The sequence below is a fragment of the Tachyglossus aculeatus genome, unplaced genomic scaffold (assembly GCF_015852505.1).
Source record: "Tachyglossus aculeatus isolate mTacAcu1 unplaced genomic scaffold, mTacAcu1.pri SUPER_30, whole genome shotgun sequence".
Classification (NCBI taxonomy): Eukaryota; Metazoa; Chordata; class Mammalia; order Monotremata; family Tachyglossidae; genus Tachyglossus; species Tachyglossus aculeatus.
This window is the reverse complement of record NW_024044837.1, coordinates 854701-870311: the sequence shown is the minus strand read 5'-3', so window position 1 is coordinate 870311 and position 15611 is coordinate 854701. Positions and strand designations below refer to the sequence as shown.

Sequence of the window (15611 nt, the reverse complement as noted above, 5' to 3'; positions counted from 1 at the left end):
ATGAAGTATGGATTGAAGTGGGGAGAGACACGAGGATGGGAGATCAGAGAGAAGGCTGATGCAGTAGTCCAGACGGGATAGGATGAGAGCTTGAACGAGAAGGGTAGCAGTGTGGATGGAGAGGAAAGGGCGGATCTTGGCAATGTTGCGGAGCTGAGACCGGCAGGTTTTGGCGACAGCTTGGTTGTGAGGGGTGAACGAGAGAGTGGAGTCTAGGATGACACCAAGGTTGCGGGCTTGTGAGACTGGAAGGATGGTAGTGCCGTCAACAGAGATGGGAAAATCAGGGAGAGGGCAGGGTTTGGGAGGGAAGACAAGGTGTTCAGTCTTGGACATGAATTTACAGTCAAGCTTACAGTCAAGAGGGGCAGACAGATACTATTATAAATAGATAATTCATAATATATAATTTAAAGAAGTGTACAAGGTACTGTGGGGTTGGAGGTGGAGTGAATATCAAATTGCCCAAAGGTCGTAGACTCAAGTGCCTTGACGAGGGAGAATGGAGAAGGAGCCAGCGGAAAAAAACGGCTTAATTGGGGAAGGCCTCTTGGAGGAGATGTTATGTCCAAGAAGGGAATTAGGATTGAGGAGGAACGGGCAGGGAGAAGTTGAGGACAAGTATGTTCACTTACTTACCTTGTCCCTATCCCAGTTTCCATGTCCTGGTACATCCCCCAGCCCCTTGCTATACAAGGCTTTTGGGTTGGGGCTCCGTGCAGAAACCGGCGCTGGCCTGGTTGTCCACTATTGGACAGTGGAGTGTTCAGCTGGCTCTACCTTCAACAACTTTGTGGGGATGCCTTTCTAATGTCCAACAGAGGCCCCAGTGTCCCTGACGCCATAGGAGGGTGGAAAGATTGGATGCTGCAAGCTTTAGGGGATAGTCATATAATAATAATGATAATATTAATGGCATTTATTAAGCACTTGCTATGTGCAAAGCACTGTTCTAAACCCTGGAGAGGTTACAAGGTGATCGGGTTGTCCCACGGGGGGCTCACAGTCTTAACCCCCATTTTACAGATGAGGTAACTGAGGCACAGAGAAGTTAAGTGACATGCCCAAAGTCACACAGCTGACAACTGGCGGAGCAGGGATTTGAACCCATGACCTCTGACTCCAAAGCCCGTGCTCTTTTTCACTGAGCCAGGCTGCTTCTCTATGTGTGTGCTGTGGGCAATGTCAGGCAAAAATGAATTCCTGAGGCTCACCTGCGGGTTTCCCTTGACCTGCGTGGCTTAGTGGAAGGAGAAGGGGCTTGGAAGTCAGAGGTAGTGAGCTCTAATCCCGGCTCCACCATTCCTCAGCTGTTTGAATCTAGGCAAGTCACTTCATTTCTCTGTGCCTCAGCTATCTCACCTACAAAATGGGGGTTAATAATAATAATAATTATTATTATTATTGTTATGGTATTTCCTAAGCGCTTAACTATGTGCCAGGGACTGTACTAAGTGCTGGAGTGGATGTAAACAAATCGGGGTGGACAAAGTCCCTGTCCCATGTGGTGCTCACAGTCTCAATCCCCATTTTACAGATGAGGTAACTGATGTGGAAGAGACTTGCCCAAGGTCACACAGCAGACAATTATGAGCCCCATGAGTAACACCTGATAACCTTGTGTCTACCCCAGCACTTAGAACTGGGTCTGGCACATAGTAGGCACTTAACAAATACCATCATCATCATCATCTGTTTTGTCACGTCAGAATAGCATCGGCCACTATGGCTTCCAGTGCTCATAGGACACAGCCTACCCCCAAATGTCCCTCTGGCTAATGACAGGTAGAGAAAGCCACTAAGGGCCGAGACCCCTCTACCAGCATGATGATTCTCCTATAGCTGAAGACGCCCAAGCAAGCCACAGTTAGATCTGGACTTCACACATTTCAGAGCCAGATTAATGGCTCATGGTTGCTTTATGAGGACCTAACTAGCCTTCAGCTGGTTTAGAGTACACAACTGACTACCTGTGGCAGCAAATCAGGAGCCCAGAGCCCAGGAGTATATTGTAGTCTGGAAGGAACCATACTCTGCAAGCCCAAGGGAAAAGAACATTATTTTATAGGTGCAGGGGGGCAGAGCGGGAGTGTGCTAGCATGCAATACAGGGAGGAAAACAGGACAAGGAGGACTTGCCCGAGGGCTGGCCAAGATTTGAAGAAAAAAACATGATCACAGGATATTTTTTCAAAGAGTTTATTGAAGCAGTAAGAGTTTGGTCAGACACTGGCTTGAAAGAGGCAGTTTCATGATTCTGAAAAACACTTTACAAAAGTACTGCAGCACAAGATTCCCTCTGTAAACTAGGCTTTGCCATAAACTTCCCTAGAGTTATGTGTTCATAAGACTTCAAACCTTTTCTTTCTCCCTATCCAGGATGGTCTTGCGCTCTTGAAAAACTGCAGAATACATTTGAAAGCTGTTTTAGGACTTGGCCAAATTCTTTGGCTTGCTGGTAAGGTGTTGCTGCACTGGGCATCGGTGCAGGTTTTCACTATAAATCATCATGGTGTTGGGATGTTTCGTTGATGACCTGTGAACAACAAGTTGAGGAGAAGGACCACGTAATGAGGGAACAACTGTCTGATGGCAGAGGTATGAGATTTAGAAACCTAATCAGATAACTCATGCACGTTAACCTGGTGCTACCTGCACAACCTCATTTTCCTTTGGAGAAGCTTGGTTTCTCCATTCTGACAGCTTTATTTCCCAAAACGATGGGTGCAGGGTTGAGGGACAGTCAGAGTCATACATGCAGGCATGAGCTGCTGCCCCCAAGACATTGAAAATGACAGTGGTTCCAAGAAGCCCTTCAGTAGGATCTGACAAACGCAAATTCACATTTCAGAAGCATATTCAGTACAGGAGAGGCCAAAAGGCATCTGGAATCCAGCCCGAAGCTAGAGGCTAACCAGGGGAGCCAACTCACGAACATCCAACAATGCCGTGGTCTTCCTACCTCCTAGGGAAGGTGTTTGGATGACTCCTAATTACCTTTAGCTGTCTGGGCATACATTAATTTGGACTTCATGCTCCAGGGACACTGAGGTGCAAAGGCTGGCTGCCCATATAGGGCACTGGCAATGTAGAATGGGGCTCAGTAGGGTATATCCTGGGGGCCCAGCAGTGAGGTGAAGGGAATTGTCTTTGGGGTCAGGCCAGGGTCAACCGTCTGAACTTACAGAGAGTCAAAATGTATGTATGTGTGTGGGTACTGGGGACAGGGAGAAGAGATGGGCCAGGGTAAGGAAGATGTCCCTCTGAGCTTGTATGCCCTTTCCAGCTAGCCCTGGGAATGGATCTCATGAGAGTCCTTTCCCATCACCCCTGGCTGGGTGTGGGGCATATTGACAGTGGCGCATAGGTCTTTCATTTCTTTCTGCACACCCCTCCTCTTCCCCTCTACTCCAGCCCCTTGATTTAAGAAATTCACATACCTGTCCATCCCTAGTTTCAACAGTCTTGATAAGGAGTGTTCTCTTGGGATGGGTGTCCACCAGAGGGTGGGAGTCAATGTTGGTTTCTGAAAGATGAGAATAACAATTTGTCAAAATGAGAGTTTAATGGTCCCTGCATATCACCCAAGAATTCTTTACAAAGGATTAAGAGCCTTGTGTTTATTCCTGTTGAGAATTTCTCTCTTTCACCAGGCACCATCTCAGTGCCTTGGGAGGTTTAAAGAGTTGCCAATATTGGTTTCGTGATCAGCAATCCATGTACACAGGCTGTGTGAACTATTGATTACAAAAGTGAATAGCTATTCATAAAATAGGGATTTTGGGGCAGTAATAAAAAAATTAAAAAAAAGTTTAATCAACTTTGTTGCCCACAAAAATGAACAGTTACGAGCCTAGGGGTAGTCAATGATCAAGTCAATGAGAACATTGATATTTAGCAGTATAAACTATTCAGGAGTTGTGGGGTATATTTAGTCAGGGTACATCTTGATTCTGACTAGTTCATTTTGTCCTAATCAATCATGTGACCGGCTACTTGGGTGAAAAAAGTCTAAATTTCAGGGGGCCCACATTCTGTTATTATCATGTTATTTGTTAAGTGCTTACTATGTGTCAGGCAATGTATTAAGAACTGGGAGGATAGAAGCAAGTCGAGTTGTCCCTTGTGGGCCCCACAGTCTCTATCCCCATGTTATAGATGAGGTAATAAAGGCACAGGGAAGAGAAGTGACTTGTCCAAGGTCACACAGCCGATAAGTGGCAGAGCTGGGTTTAGAAACCATGGCCTTCTGACTCTCAGGCCCATTGGCTATGCACTACACCATGTGGGCCACAGGCACCCTATGCATTTTGTGACCGCCACCCCTGCTTTAATAGCAACTGTATGAGGGTTGAGATTTCTCTAGCTTGACCCAGTAGAGGCATAATCACCTTGCCTGCCGGATTTGAGGGAGGGTTGTTTGCTGCAGTTTGGATGAAAGAGACGAACTCACCCTCTCTCTGCCACCCCTACCCCCACTGCTGGGGCTTCCCCTAAATCCACTGCAGCTTCAACAAGAGACAACCCCCTCATTATTCCAAGGGGGTTCCAGCTTCCCCAAACACAGGGCTCGGCACTTAGGAGTGTCTAGGGCTTTTTCTGATCAGAAGGAAACTTCAGTGCTTCCCATAAGGAAGCTACCAAGCCCTGGAAATGAAATGGCAGTGCTCACCTCTAAGGTTCAAGGAAGAAAAGCTTGGAACCGGCAGTGTAATCCTGTAAAAAGACAGATCACATTAAGTTGTTACCAGGCAACCCTAAGGATAGATGGCCACCTCCCAGGTTCCCACTCCTCTCCCCTACTTACCTGCTCTCCTCCCCCTCCAGTAATTTGTGGTAGGTGGCTATCTCAATATCCAGTACCATCTTGACATTCAGCAGGTCCTGATATTCATGCAGGTGGCGAGCCATCTCTTCCTTCATGTTCTGGATTTCATCCTGAAGGCGGCCAATAGTGTCTTGGTAGTTAGCAGCTTCAACCGAAACGTTCTCCTCCATCTCACGCATCTGGCGCTCCAGAGATTCGTTCTGCAAGAGAAGAGTAGGAGCTTGGCTAGACCTCATCAAAGACCTGGTGCCCCGAGCGATGCTGCCCAACCCAGTTTGGCCCCATTCTGTGGTCCATGGAGAGGCAGAGGTTTCTCAGCATGAACATGGTGCCAGATAATACGAATAATGGCATTTATTAAGCATATACTATGTGCAAAGCACTGTTCTAAGCGCTGTGGAGGTTACAAGGTGATCAGGTTGTCCCACAGGGAGTTCACAGTCTTAATTCCCATTTTACAGATGAGGTAATTGAGGCACAAGAAGTTAAGTGACTTGGCCAAAGTTACTCACCTAACAGTTGGTGAAGCCAGGATTTGAACCCATGACCTTTGACTCCAAAGCCCACGTTCTTTCCACTGAGACACGCTGCTTCTCTAATGTGTATGTCCAAATGCTTGCAGAAGCATTCTTAAGCCACCTGCCAATTGACTATTCCAAGTAATCGTGGACAATCAATCAATCAATCGCATTTATTAAGCACTTACTGTGTGCATAGCACTGTACTAAGCGCTTGGGAAGTACAAGTTGGCAACATATAGAGACAGTCCCTACCCAACAGTGGGCTCACAGTCTAAAAGGGGGAGACAGAGAACAAAACCAAACATACTAACAAAATAAAATAAATAGAATAGATATGTACAAGTAAAATACATAAATAAATAAATAAATAAATAAATAGAGTAATAAATATGTACAGACATATATACATATATACAGGTGCGGTGGGGAAGGGAAGGAGGTAAGATGTGGGGATGGAGAGGGGGACGAGGGGGAGAGGAAGGAAGGGGCTCAGTCTGGGAAGGCCTCCTGGAGGAGGTGAGCTCTCAGTAGGGCCTTGAAGGAAGGAAGAGAGCTAGATTGGTGGATGGGCAGAGGGAAGGCATTCCAGGCCCGGGGGATGACGTGGGCCGGGGGTCGATGGCGGGACAGGCGAGAATGAGGTACGGTGAGGAGATTAGCTGCAGAGGAGCGGAGGGTGCGGGGTGGGCTGTAGAAGGAGAGAAGGGAGGTGAGGTAGGAGGGGGCGAGGTGATGGAGAGCCTTGAAGCCCAGGGTAAGGAGTTTCTGCCTGATGTGCAGATTGATTGGTAGCCACTGGAGATTTTTGAGGAGGGGAGTAACATGCCCAGAGCGTTTCTGGACAAAGACAATCCGGGCAGCAGCATGAAGTATGGATTGAAGTGGGGAGAGACACGAGGATGGGAGATCAGAGAGAAAGCTGATCAGTAGTCCAGACGGGATAGGATGAGAGCTTGAACGAGCAGGGTAGCGGTATAGATGGAGAGGAAAGTGTGGATTTTGGCAATGTTGCGGAGCTGAGACCGGCAGGTTTTGGTGACAGCTTGGATGTGAGGGGTGAATGAGAGAGCGGAGTCGAGGATGACCCAAGGTTGCGGGCTTGTGAGACGGGAAGGATGGTAGTGCCGTCAACAGAGATGGGAAAGTCAGGGAGAGGGCAGGGTTTGGGAGGGAAAGCAGAAGAATGAACCAATGTGTTCCAAGTTGACTGTCAGTCAAGCAGAAATAATCAAAGACACGGGGCCCAAAGGTGTGGTTCAGGAATTACCTGGTCTTTCATGGTATCTTAACACTTGGTTAAAAACCTAAATTTCTTTTGTTTCAAACTTGGCTTTAATCATTATTTTTGATTGCCGATTCCTTCTACATTGGTTGGAAACACATTTGGGATTATGGGAATATATGTTCATGAGTCAAATGGTTTAAATCGTCCTGTTTAAAATGTCGTTTGGGTGGTCTCATATAAGGGGCGGGATGCCAATTTAGTTCTCTAGGAAATTAGAGCAAAGCCCATTGTTGGTGTTAAGATAGCCATCACCAAGCAAAGGGGAGAATTTCCTACAGTGCCAACTTCAGCCAACACAGTGGACCTGTGGAATTTCATCCCCCACAACCACACCCTCCAGCGTGTACTCACAGTCCCTTTCAGTGCATCCACTTCACATGTGAGAGACTGGACCTACCAGCGATACTAATTTGATTCCTCCTTGGCCTGTCGCAGGGCATCAGTGTTCCTACTAGCAGCTTCAGAGAGGTCAGCAAACTGTTGAGAAAACACTGACAGTGGACATCTCAACCCCAGGGTGGATCGCAGCCCCTTGGTCCCAAGAGGACAGAAGACCAGTCAGCTGTCAATTGGAAAGCTGGATCACCAATGAATTCCCTACTCCACTCTCCTCCAGTCACCAGCACCACCTCCCGTAGCATACAGTGTGGTCCTGAGAAACCCATCTAGGGAAATAGGTGAGTCCTGTGCATGCCACGGATACTTCCAGAGGGAGCCCCTACCCCCTGACTGCCGGTTTGCTGAAGTGAGTGTATGCATGCATGCACCGTACCCGCAGTCCCTGCACCCCCTCTCCAGGCGGGTGACCTGTGCCAACTGCTTGGTTTCATCCCCAAAGAGCTGGTTTAGGGACTAGGTTTAGGGTACCGCCCTCAGGGAACACCTTCCCCTAGAGTCACACCTCGGATTTGTACCATTCTTTAGCTTCATGGACGTTCTTTGCAGCCACATCTTGGTACCGCTGGCGAACATCATGCAGGGCAGCAGTGTGATCGGGCATAGCCACATCCACATCGATTTGCATGTGCTGTTCCTGAATCTAGGCCTGCAGCTCCTGGATTTCCTGGTGAAGAATAAGTAGAGAATATCAAGTTCCTTCTGGCTTCCCTGATTAGATCGGCTTAATTTACATTCCCTGATTAAGAGGAAGCCCATTACCCCGTCGTGAAGTTTCTTCAAGAAGACTATCTATTCTTGGAAGGATTTGACTTTCCGCTTGAGATCAAGGCGTGCCAATGAAGCATTGTCAACGTCCTAATTGAAATGAGAGCCAAATTATTTATTCTAACCAAATCAACCATTCATTGACTCACATTTGCTTTTTAGAAAACAGTTGTCGAAAATAAGCAGAGTCTACTGTGCAAAGCATCCGGAAAGAGTTGAGCTGAGCTTTCAAGTCTGAGGTTTGGAATTTGGCCAGATCAATCTGGTTCTCAATTTGGAAAAGCCGAGGTGAGAGGCCGTTGTTCTTTGGTAATTAGTCATAAGGGTAGGCCCGGTATCGTGAGAGTCCAAATGGGGACTTCTTTATTGAGACAGATCCTGGGTGGATCTTGTAGGCCCTGGTCACCACCAGGCAGGCAGGTTAGAAAAGCATAGCTCTGGCTCTGATTCTGGCTTCAGAAAGTGAAAAACAGATGTGTCAATCTCTCAGTTCAGCTTGCTTTTCCCCTTCTTCCACAGGACATCACAGCTTGGAGACAAGGGAGACCGTGTGGCCTATTGGAACAAGCACAGGGCTGGGAAACAGGAAACTAGGGTTCAGATCCTGGTTCTGCCACTTGTTTGCTGGGTGACCTTGACCAAGTCACTTATCTTCTCTGGGCCTGTTTCCTGTAAAAGGGGAATTCAATTCTTGTCCTGCCTCCTTCATTGACTATGAGTTCTGTGGGAAAAAGGTACTCTTTCCATTCTGATTATTTTATCTCGGCCCCAGCGGCTAGCACATAGTGAGAACAACTGCAGTAACTGCATATAGTATAGTACTCTGAATACATCAGGCATTCAATGTGTACCACTGGATGGATGCATTAATTGCAATATAGTACCTTCTTCCCGTAGATGTAATTTCCCTGACTGCCGCCCAAGCCTTCTCTCTTACTTCCCTGCCTTCAACCTTCAATCTTCTACCCAGATCATTTTCTTAAAAAGATTATTCTGGGCACCTCTCCCTACTCCTTAAAAACCCCCCATCTCAGTACAATACTCTGCACACAGTAAGCTCTCAATAAATACTATTGAATGAATGAATGAATGCCCCGTTTTCTACCCCTCTGCTTTCTGCTCCTTTGCTTCTCAGACCCTCTGCCCTCAGCTCTCTTCCCCCTACCCTTCGTCTCTCCTTTCTCTTGCCCTATGATTTCTGCTGCCTGTCTCCACCCTTCTTGACTGTGAGCCTATTGTTGGGCACGGGTTGTTGATGACATTGTACTGTCCAAGCTGTTAGTCCAGTGCTCTGCACCCAATAATTGCTCAATAAATACTATTGAATGAATGACTGAATACCCCCTGCTTTCTACCCCTCTGCTTTCCGCTCCTTTGCTTCAGAACCCTCTGCTGCTCTGCTCTGCCCCTCTGCCCTGCTGCCCTGCTGCCCCTCAGCTGTCTTCCTCCTCCCCTTCAGCTCTCCTTTCTCTTCCCCTTTGTTTTCTGACGTCTTCCCTCCCAAGCCGGAAGTGGAGCAACTGGCCGCTCCCGCGCGGGCAGGAGCGCCGACGGCGCGCGCCCAGGGACAAACTTCTACACGCGCTTCCGGATGCCGAGGGCAGGGCCTTCCTAGGGCGGAAGTTCCCGCGCGGGCGGGAGCACCGACGGCGCGCGTCCAGGGAAAAATTTCCTCATGCGCTGCCGGAAGCCGAGGGGGCGGGGCTTCCCAAGCCGGAAGTGGTTTCGGGCGGACCCACCGCCCTTAAAGGGGACGTAACATCCTCTCATTCATTCATTCGGTCGGGTTTATTGAGCACCGACTGGGTGCAGAGCGCTGGACTAAGCGCTTGGAAAGTACCATTATTAATCTATTTATTTATTTTACTTGTACATATTTATTCTATTTATTTTATTTTGTTAACATGTTTTGTTTGGTTGTCCATCTCCCCCTTATAGACTGTGAGCCCGCCGTTGGGTAGGGACCGTCTCTAGATGTTGCCGACTTGGACTTCCCAAGCGCTTAGTACAGTGCTCTGCATACAGTAAGCGCTCAATAAATACGATTGAATGAATGAATGAATGAATGAAATGACCTAATTGGACTAGGGAAGTGTGCTACCCTTACTACTGCATTACAGTGCATTCCTGAAGTAGAGGAGATGCAGTTATTAATTCATTCTTTGGAAATAATAATAATAATGATGGCATTTATTAAGCACTACTATGTGCAAAGCACTGTTCTAAGCACTGGGGAGGTTACAAGGTGATCGGGTTGTCCCGGGGTGGTGGTGGGCTCACGGTCTCAATCCCCATTTTACAGGTGAAGTAACTGAGGCCCAGAGAAGTGAAGTGACTTGCACAATGTCACACAGCTGACAAGCGGCGGAGCCGGGATTTGAACCCATGACCTCTGACTCCCAAGCCCGGGCTCTTTCCACTGAGCCACGCTGCTTCTCTGCTACCTTGGCTGAAGGCCAGTCATATACACTGTTGTCTTTAGCCACCAGAAACACAAATTGGGGAGATCTGAAAAGCAACCAATCCGTCATAGTCAGTGAACACTTACTGTGTTCAGAACACTGTTAAGGGAGTTCCAGATCCGAGGCAGGATCCGGGCGAGGAGCCGGCGGTAAGATAGACGACATCACGGACCGGTGAGGCGGTTGATTTTGGAGGAGCGGAGTGAGTTGTACTAGGGAATCAGTGAGGTTACATAGGAGGGGGCAAGGTGATTGAGGGCTTAAAGCTACTGGTAAGGTGTTTCGGTTTGATGTGGAGGTGGATGGGCGACCGCTGGAAGTTCTGGAGAAACCTGGACCGAAGGTTTTTGTAGAAAAATGATCTGGGCTGAGGGAGTGAAAAATGAGTGAAGTAGGGACTGGAGTGGGAGAGACAGGAGGCAGTGAGATCAGAAAGGCGGCTGATAGAGCAGTCAGGATGGGCTAGGATCAGTGGTTGGATTAGACTTCTAGACGGTGAGCACATCCTTGGGTAGGGACCGTCTCTATATGTTGCCGACTTGTACTTCCCGAGGGCTTAGAACAGTGCTCTGCACGCAGTAAGCGCTCAGTAAATACGATTAAATGAATGAATTAACGTGGTAGCAGTTCAGAAGTCTGTCCAGAGGTATTCCACCAGATGTTGAAATCCAGTGCAGGTATCTGGAGCCTCCTAGCATTTGCCACCTTAGGCCTAATTGGCTAATCGATAAATCTGCCAGGGCTAGGAAGAATGTACAAGGCTTCTGTCCCCTCCAGCATCGGAAGAGGCGTGGGCGAGTCACAGACCCAGTAACAACCGGAATTGACTTAAATAAAGTGGGTCCCCGAGTCTCCTCTCGGTGATGGGAAGGGGACTGCTTGGTATCTCGACCCGCAACTCGATTTCTTGTTGTGGCTGGGATTTGAGAAGGTGGTCCTTTGAGAAAAGCAGCATGGCTCAGTGGAAAGAGCCCGGGCTTTGGAGTCAGAGGTCATGGGTTCAAATCCCAGCTCCACCAGTTGTCATCTGTGTGACTTTCCTTCCTCTCCCCCTCCTTCCTGCCTTACTTCCTTCCCCTCCCCATAGCACCTGTATATATGTTTGTACGTATTACTCTATTTATTTTATTTGTACATATTTATTCCATTTATTTTATTTTGTTAATATGTTTTGTTTTGCTCTCTGTCTCCCCCTTCTAGACTGTGAGCCCACTGTTGGGTAGGGACCGTCTCTATATGTTGCCAACTTGGACTTCCCAAGCGCTTAGTACAGTGCTCTGCACACAGTAAGCGCTCAATAAATACGATTGAATGAATGAATGAAGTCACTTCACTTCTCTGGGCCTCAGTTCCCTCTCTGTAAAGCGGGGATGAAGACTGAGCCCCCCATAGGACAACCTGATCACCTTGTAACTTTCCCAGCACTTAGAACAGTGCTTTGCACATAGTAAGCGCTTAATAAATGCCATCATTATTACTATTATTATTATCTGGACAGCCCTAAGGTGACGGCTTTTTTCCAGCAGAGAAATAAAACTTGCCTTTGAATATGCTACACTGCAGTTTATTACCATTCTGATTGAGTCCCATTTTTGAAAAATGGAAGTTTAGCGAGAGCAGCGTTCAAAAGCCGACAGCAAGGTCATCACAGTACAGATCATTCACAGTCTACAGTTTCCCATCTATTAATCTGTGAAGTTCAATGAGTTGGATCAGATTCATGGGGATTCCCGAAGGGATCGATTCCACTGGCCAGGTGTCTGTTTTCTCCGGGGAGCAGCAGTCTGCTCTCAGCCTCCCTGGGGCGATCCCGAGACGGGAGCCCAGAGGGAGGGCACTGACGGATCAATCAATCAATCGTATTTATTGAGCGCTTACCGTGGCCTCCTCACTTCCGGAGCGAGGCGAGGTAGGCGTACCAAAATAAGGCCACCAGGTTGGCAAACAGCACTCAGAACTGTGTCAAAAGAAGAAGAGGTACGTCAGAGGTAACTCGGGTGGAACCGGGTTAGCTAGAGGCCCGTTAGAAGGCAAGCGACCCACCCAGGAGGGGAACTTGACACAGAAAAGCAGCGTGGCTCAGTGGAAAGCGGTCATGTCAGAGGTCATGGATTCAAATCCCGGCTCCGCCAGCCGTCAGCTGTGTGACTTTGGGCAAGTCACATCACTTCTCTGGGCCCCAGTGACCTCATCTGGAAAATGGGGATAAAGACTGTGAGCCCCCCGAGGGACAACCTGATCACCTTGTAACTTCCCCAGCGTTTAGAACAGTGTTTTGCAAATAGAAATACCGTTATTATTATTATTATTATTATTCAGAAATCTCATCGGGGCAAATTCTCAACTGCCCGGTTTCTCTGTTGGACTTCCCCGAGGGAACGGGCAGTGGCAAAGCCCCCAGTTCCAAACCCTTTCCCAAGACCATTGGCTTTTTGGAAAGGAATTGTGCTCACTGATTCCCAGCCTAGGAACTTGGCATTTTCTGTAGGACCCTGGGTAAACTGGGCGTGACCGGTGGGTAGCGGATGGAGCCAACCCCAAGCAGCTCGTTATGGGCAGGGAATGTATATATTTTATATTGTTGTATTGTACGCTCCCAAGTGCTTAGTACAGTGCTCCACACATAGTAAATGCTCAACAAATATGACTGAATGAATGAAAGAATCAACTGGGTTCAAACCACTCCAAGTTCCTCAGCCTCACCCTCTCACTTCATGGTTTAACAACAGGGGAAAGCAATGGGCCAATAACTGGGGCCAGGGAAGGGGGAAACGATCCCCATGTCATTTCATTCATTCATTCAATCGTATTTATTGAGCGCTTACTGTGTGCAAAGCACTGTACTAAGCGCTTGGGAAGTACAAGTCGGCAGCATCTAGAGACGGTCCCTACCCAACAGCGGGCTCACAGGCTACAAGGGGGAGACGGACAACAATAACAAAACAAGCAGACTGATGTCAATAATAATAATAATGATGGCGTTTGTTAAGCGCTTACTATTCATTCATTCATTCAATCGTACTTATTGAGCGCTTACTGTGTGCAGGGCACTGGACTAAGCGCTTGGGAAGTATAAGTTGGCAACATATAGAGACGGTCCCTACCCAACAACGGGCTCACAGGCTAGAAGGGGGAGGCAGACAACAAAACAAAACGTATTAACAAAGTAAAATAAATAGAATAAATATGTACAAATGCACTCCCCCCCGCCCCATGACCCCGGGGAGGCCAGCACTAATAATGATAATGATGGCATTTGTTAAGCACTTACAGTGTGCCAAGCACTGTTCATTCATTCAATCGCATTTATTGAGCGCTTACTGTATGCAGAGCACGGTACTAAGCGCTTGGGAAGTCCAAGTTGGCAACATAGAGAGACGGGCCCTACCCAACAGCAGGCTCACAGTCTAGAAGAGGGCTCACTGTTCTAATCACTGGGGTAGATAAAAAATAGTTTATCCCACATGGGGCTCCCAGTCTTCAGCCCCATTTTCCAGATGAGGTAACTGAGGCCCAGAGAAGTGAAGTGGCTTGCCCAAAGACACACAAGCAGACAAGTGGCAGAGCCGGGATCAGAACCCACGTCCTCTGACTCCCAAGCCCGGGCCCTTGGGTCCTATAGCCTAGTGTGTGAGCAGTTGTCCCCCAGACTACTGGGACTACAACCCCCTCCTTCCTCTCCCCTTCCTCCCCCTCCCCATCCCCTTCAACTTACCTCCTTCCCCTCGCCACAGCACCCAGCAATCCATGTTTGTATGGATTTATTACTCTTTATTTTATTTGTATATATTTATTCTATTTATTTTATTTTGTTAATATGTTTTGTTTTGTTCTCTGTCTCCCCCTTCTAGACTGTGAGCCCGCTGTGGGTAGGGACCGTCTCTCTATGTTGCCAACTTGTACTTCCCAAGCGCTTAGTACAGTGCTCTGCACACAGTAAGCACTCAATAAATACGATTGAATGAATGAAAAGTATCTCCCCCCCCTTCTAGACTGTGAGCCTGTTGTTGGGTGCGGATTTTCACTGTAGATGAATTGTACTTTCCGAGTGCTTAGTACAGTGCTACTTTCTACCCCTCTACTTTCTACTCCTTCGCTTCTCAGACCCTCTGCCCCTCAGCTCTCTTCCGCCTACACTTCGTCTCTCCTTTCTCTTCCCCTCTGCTTTCTGCTGTCTTGTCTTGACTGTGAGCCTATTGTTGGGTACAGGTTGTTGATGATGTACTGTCCAATCTCTTAGTACAGTGCTCTGCACACAGTAAGTGCTCAATAAATACTATTGAATGAATGAATGAATGCCCCCTGCTTTCTACCCAGCTGCTTTCCGCTCCTTTGCTTTTGAACCCTCTACTCCTCTGCCCCTCTGCCCTGCTGACCCTCAGCTCTCTTCCTCCTACCCTTCAGCTCTCCTTTCTCTTCCCCTTTGTTTTCTGCTGTCTATCTCCCCCCTTCTAGACTGTGAGACTGTTGTTGGGTACGGATTTTCTCTGTAGATGAATTGTACTTTCCGAGTGCTTATTACAGTGCTCTGCACACAGTAAGTGCTCAATAAATATGCTTGGATGAGTGAATGAATGCTCCATTCACCTCTGCTCTCTACCTTCCTTCCACTTCCACCCTGCGATCAGCTCTCTTCCTCTCTGCTCTTGGCTCCCTGCCCCTTTGCTCTCGTCTCCCTGCCCCTATGCCCATATGCACTCTTCCATTCTGCATTCTGCCCCACTCCTCTCTACCTGCTGGTATTTTCCCTCCTGATCTCTTCCCAGCTTGTCCCTGTCTCCAGAGTTTCTGCCCACCTAGACTCTAAAACCCAGCTCTCTGCCCCCCGGTTCTATGCTCTCTGTCCCGAGCTCTCTGGATCCCCAGATTTGCACCTCTCAGCTTTCTACCACTGGCTATCAGCTCCCCTTCGTCCTTGCCCCTCAGTTCCATGACCCCATTCTCTCTGTCTCCTGCTTTCCTGCCCTGCCTCTCAGTTCTTTGCTCCATGCCCCTTTAGTCTCTGCTTCCTATCCCTCCGCCCCTGCCCTTCCCCCCGCCCGCCCCACACACAGCTCTTGACTCTCAGCCCCTCAGCCCTCAGATCTCTTGCCCTTAAGGTCTGTATCTTTTTGCTCTCTGCCCCTCAAATTTTTCCTCTTGAATCTCTTCCCCTCTGATCTCTGGTCCTTGTTCTCTGACTCCCTGCTCTCTATCCACCTGCTCTCTGAATCTCTGTCCCCCTGCTTTCTGCTCCTCAGCTCACCTCCCTGTGCTCCACCCCTCAGTTTTCTGTCCCTCAACTCTATTCCCTCTGACCCTCAGCTCTCTGTGCCTTCGCTTCAGCTCCCTGCCACTCAATTCCCTTCCCTC

General features: G+C 48.3%; 1 pseudogene; it reads right to left on the bottom strand.

Annotated features, from left to right (window-relative positions):
- Positions 1 to 2451: 2451 nt before the first annotated feature.
- Positions 2452 to 15611, bottom strand: part of LOC119921765 — a 40820-nt pseudogene continuing 27660 nt past the window's right edge.